This window comes from Haemaphysalis longicornis, unplaced genomic scaffold, assembly GCF_048455015.1.
Source record: "Haemaphysalis longicornis isolate Haplotype H1 unplaced genomic scaffold, Haemaphysalis longicornis Haplotype H1 scaffold_10, whole genome shotgun sequence".
Classification (NCBI taxonomy): Eukaryota; Metazoa; Arthropoda; class Arachnida; order Ixodida; family Ixodidae; genus Haemaphysalis; species Haemaphysalis longicornis.
In genome coordinates, this window is record NW_027526204.1 from 100,955,453 (window position 1) to 100,961,205 (window position 5,753).

The following is a 5,753-nucleotide window of genomic DNA, read 5'->3' on the forward strand; positions in this document are numbered from 1 at the left end:
GGGCAGGCAACCTTGGTCGAGTGACTGTTGAAAGATCATTGTTAGTATAACCGATGAATAAACACACGTACACTTTAAGAACTTCGGGTCAATTTTGTCACAACCAGGAGCGGAAGACGATTTTAAGGACCTAATTATCGCTTCAACACCACTAGAAACAATAAATATTGGAGGCATAACGGGATAGGGAAAGGGTTCTGCATTAGGTAAAACATCATATGCATCAACAGAAAAGTGAGAGGAAAAAACATCGTTTAGAACGTTCGCACATAATTGAGAAGGAATTTGATGTCCACTAGCGTCTTCTAGGGAGATTTCGTCGTCGGGTTTAGGGTTGATTGTGCGCCAGAATTTTTTAATATCGTTCGTTAGCATGGATGGTAACACGTTTTGTAAATAAGAACTTTTGGCCGTTTTTATTGCTGCAACATAATTTTTACACGCGAGCTTGTAGGCATTCCAGCGATCTTCATTCCCACATTTTTTGGCAGACCTGTATAATCGCTTTTTTTTTGTTCGATAGGCGCTTTAGGTGTGCGTTAAACCATGGGGAATCTTGGGTGGTTGTTATTGCGCGAACAGGAATGTATTTGTTTGACAAGTAGGCAACTGCAGCCGAATACATGTCCCAATTTTCTTGTACACTGCGTTCGTGAAATTTTTCCAAAAAGGTACTAAGAAATGAGCCAAGTTCACTGTTAATGGCTTCAAAGTTTGCTTTTGAATAGTTTTTAATCATTTTTATTTTTTTAAGCTTCTTGGCACGCTGAATATTTAAGTGGAATGATATTAATGAATGATCACTTAAGCCAGGTGACAGTGTATTATCCGAGACAAGTTCTGGCCTCGACGTTAGTACGAGATCTAGAGTGTTCGAAGCAACTTTGGTTAATCGTGTTGGCTGAGTAATAAGTTGAGTGAGGGAGAAGACAGTGCATAAGTGCAGGAACTCTTGGCTAAGAGTCGAGTAAGGCTGCATAATCGGTGGTTCTGAAGTCCATGATATGTTCGGCAGGTTAAAATCGCCAAGCAAAAACATAGGTAAATCGGGATATCTTGATGAGACCAGATTAATTACGTCATGTAGTTCATTCACGAAGTTGCAGGAAAAATTTGGTGGCCGGTAACAAACGCCGATAATGATTTTTTGAAAACTAAGTTCGATTAGTGCCCATGTAATCTCCAACTCGCTGTTAATATGAATGCACTGGGAAGGAAGAACGCCACCAAAATAACGCCACCACCTTTACGGGCAGTACGGTCGCATCGAAAAATAGAAAATTTATCTGAGGGCAGAAAAAGTTCGTGCTCGTGAATTTGTGTGTGTAGCCAGGTTTCTGTGAGAGCAAGAATGTCAGCGTTACAAGTATCTATAGCAGAAGTTATTTGGTCTCGCTTGTTGATAACGCTTCGAATGTTAGTGAAAAGGATTGTCACGTGTGATAGTGGATGACCACTTCCCCTCGCGTCTACCTATGTAGCAGCGCGTGGCGATGATGTGACCTGATCGTTAGCAGTAGCGTGGTGTAGCGCATGCTCCTTGACGCTATCTGTTGCTGAGTCGTAGACGAATTGCGTTTTGTTAATCGTAAGTTTGTTGTAGCGTAGTTTATATGCAGGGGCGTTAGACTGGTTTTTTCCAAATTCAAGTAGCCTTTTGCGAGCGTGTCGGGTAGCTGGGGAAAAATCTTCGCTTATTGTGATGTCCTTTTCCTTTAAATTTTGCGGACAGCGAGTACGGAGTCTTTCAGTTTGTAACTTGAGAACTTGACAATGATAGGGCGGCACTTGTTTGGATGGTACACTCCCAGCCTATGAGCTCGCTCAATGGCATTTTGCGGGAGAGGGTCAACGACGCCGCTGATAGCCCCAACTATACTGGTTTCGGATTGCTCCCAGCTTTCTTGAGCGTCCGGAATGCCATAAAAAGTAGGTTTTCGCGCCGCGACCTATCTTCTAGTTCGTCTATTCGCAACTGCAGAGTGTCCTGCTGTGTGGTTAGGTAATCAATCGATTCTTGCATGCTGGCCATTCTTTCCCCGTCCAGATCCAGTGCCTTGGTTTTTTCTTGTAGTTCATCAAGTCGTTTCTGTATATGTCCAAGTTTGGTCTCGATTTGCTCTTGGCCTGCTTTAATTGATTTTATGTCAGCAGCTAATTTAGTCTGGCTTTCGGCGGATTGCACAGAACGGGACTGAAGGTCTTTGAGTAGCTGAAAAATCACGTTCATTTGCTGTGATGGTTCTTCCGGTAATGTTTCTATTTCTAGTGCGGCTGTAGAGCGAGTTGTTGGCCCTGGGTTTAATTCCACATCACCCGAGCACAGTAACAATAAAGCCATCGAAAAACATTCATGAGCAATTTCACAGAGCACTTGTGGGCACGGGAACAGGAGCAGACAGCGATTATCGCTTTTTTTCGAAAAAAGTGAGGTACACACCTGGGAAACACAAAAGTGCGGCATGTCAGCCTTTCTGCAGGAGCTGCTCCCGTGCCCACTGAAGGCTTGGTCGAGGTGATGGCTGTATATGTAGTCGCACAGGTCCGATAAGGCCGGCAAATGGGGTGACGAATTAATGAAAGGAAGAGGCTCGTTAAAAAACTAGGAGAGCACTTAGAGAACAGAAAACCTAAAATAATTAAGAAAGAGGAAACAAGAATAATTTTAAAAGAGATGGTTTTAAAAATTAACGAATTCATTCTACAAGCATAATAATGGACCAAACATAACAGAACACCAACACGATCAATCACGACAATATAAAAGATGGGATATGATACGGGGATGGAGCAGAAACGCCATGTTGGTGAGGCTTCCTCCGCCCACGTCTCCAGTCATTCCCTTCTTACACCATAACAACACAAGGAAATCAAGCAGAACACCAACAACACATAATCACAAACCATCAGGCGTTACAGATCTATATACCCGGTCAAGTCATGTCACGAACAAATCATGAAGAACAAGATCAACAAACCAAGATCAAAGCATCAAGAATCAAGTAAAGTTCAAGAACACGAAGAAACAAGTCAAGACGTCTACCAAGGATCCAAGTCGACAGTGAAGATCAATTTTTAGAACGAAGTGTTCATAAGGTTTAGAGTTTGTTATTTTTCTTTTAATACTTGTGGAGTTTTCTGATTTTTCGTTTCAAACAAGGAAATTTTCCTTTCATGTTCAAAACAAAAAACAAAAGAAAGCCCGCTGATAGTTTACCCGTTCCCGGGCGGTGGTCGCTGATCTATCTTCTCTTCCCCATTACCCCTTCCTTTTCCTGCCCCAACCACCTTTGAGCCACTACCTCAACCAATATTTCTACCCCCCCCTTCCCTTTCTCTCCCTGTGATACATATGTGGTGCAGGCTGGGAACCTCTTTCCCTCTCACAGTCACCTCACCTCACCCCTTTAGCCACTGGGCCACCACGGCGGATGAGTTGTTTGAACTAGATGAATATGTTAAACCCCATATTTCCGAACAGTTAATGGTGCCTAGTGGAACGAATAACAATCTGAAACTGAACTTAAAAGCAAAATTTGAGGCTAAATAATGTTCACATAGGCACTGATTTTTAAACTCGGCATTTAGGCAGAAACGCCAAAGTAGGCTTTGTAGGCACCAGTAAAACACCGTAAAAGCACTGTCTACCTCAAATTCATGCTAATATATTGAAGTGGGGCGATAGCAGCACAAGGAACAAATAGGAATGATTGCATGCCGTGCGGTACAATAGGTACACCCTTGCAGTTGCTCACTGGGCCACTGCAATGCAGCCGTCCCAACCGAACCGAGCTAATTCGGACGGCTGGTTCGCACGATGCCTGATAAATAGCGTCCGCGGCAGTTCGGCAGACCAGGATGCGCAGCAACGACATTGCACCGTTGAAGATTGGTATGACGGTGATGTTCATCAGTTTTCCGGTTGTCAGGCTTTCGTGGATGGCTGTGTGTCAAAGCCGAGAGCCTGACTGCCTATTACAGTGTCCGTTGAAGCAAGAGGAAAAAGCTCGGGTGCGCCACAGGTCTGGAGACGGGTGCCAGTTGCGGCATTTGCCTTATATCTCGCGCAGGAAGCGACGGCGTCAGTTGATGTTTTTATGCCTAAGGCCCGACGTTCACGGTCAGTGTCGGATTAATCAAGCATCGGTCCTGGGGATACCTGTATTGCTGGGGCTCTAATAACGGCGACAAGGATAATAATGGTGATTACTGGCTAGAAAGTGGTTTTCGAAGGTGTAAAAAGATACATTGTTCTTAATGCTTCCAGAAAATAATTGTTTGGCTTGATTTCTGACATACGTTTTTGAATGTCATCTTATGTACACGTTAGTATAGTTTAATGGCCAGTGTATCCAAAAATATCTCAGTGGGTTTTCCTCGAAGACATCGAATGCCTCTCTCTGGCGAACATGGCGAGTGGTGGAATGTGGAGGGCGACCCCCATATCCGGCTGCCTGGGCTTGCTTTGCCGCTAGGTTGTGCCCCGAAGATTTCGCCAAGGACGTGGCCAGAGCGTTCTTTCCGTTTTATGAAGCGACAGCTGTCCCAAACCTCCTGCCTTGCCCAAGATTCCTCCCTGCACGTGTAGACAAGCTTCCATTGCCTTCTGACAATGATGATATTGGCACGGCTTTTACGATCGCCGAATTGCTTGCGGCAATAGACTGTGCTAAGCGAAAAACTGCGTCTGGACCAGACGCTATTCGCAAAAAAGCCTACGAGAACTTAAGCAATAATGTCCTCTCTCAGCTGCATGATTCAGGCAATGACGTATGGCTTAGTGGAGTCATCCCTGGCAGCCGCAAAGGGGGGCATGTCGTTCCTATACGAAAACCTGGCAGGCCAGCGATGGTACAAAAAACCGCCGGCTAATATCACTTACGGCAACGGTTTGCAAGGTTATAGAGAAAATGCTAGCCACACTCTTGTCGTTGTGACTTGAATAGCATAGGTATTACCACCCTGAGAAATCGAATTTCGTCCATCACTTGGCACGGAGGACGGGCTTAGTGTTTTAGCAGCATCACCATGGTCGTCAACCCGCAGCCATGGTGTACAGACCATCCTAGCAATGTAAATCCAAAGAGCGTATGACAAAGTCAGTCACGCTGCTGTAGTGAATTCAATTGATATGCTCCACCTTCCATGCGAGTGCGGCAGTTCGTCCAATCATTCGTTCAAGACAGGACGTTTGCCATACGCCTTCATGGAGAAGCTGTTCGATCCTTTGTTCCTAGACGTGGTGCGCCATAAAGATCAGTATTGGCCCCAACTTTGTGTAATATGGCCTCAATACAACTGGCATGGCGCCTTCATGACTTTCCGGGTGTCAAATGTGTGCTTTACACCGATGACATCACCGTGTAAAGCACTCATCAGGACATTGAAACTCAAGAAAGTTCCCTACAATCAGCCGTAGATGTCACGGCAACCTTTGTCTCTTAGGTGGGCCTTCAGCTTTCAATGAGTAAAACAACATACACATCCACTAGATACCGCTGGGGCCACCGAAAGCTTTCTGCTTATCCCATCTGCGTTCAACTGGCTGGGCAACCACTGCAAGAGAGCCCAACAATCAAAGTAATGGGGTGGCTGATACACCAGTCAGGAACGGCGACAGCTTGGCTTGCTCAGGCGTACAATAAATGCTCACATGCTATAACTAGTACGCCGCATTGTTCCCAAAGCTGCTGGAGCAGCTCACACGTGGTGCGAAAATAGTGGGAGCAGTTTTACAACCGCGCATGGTGCAC

At 45.2% G+C, this 5,753-nt stretch overlaps 1 pseudogene; it reads right to left on the bottom strand.

The window, feature by feature from the left end:
* Positions 1-1,473: 1,473 nt before the first annotated feature.
* On the bottom strand, positions 1,474-2,464 carry LOC144159981 (uncharacterized; annotated as a pseudogene).
* Positions 2,465-5,753: the final 3,289 nt, after the last annotated feature.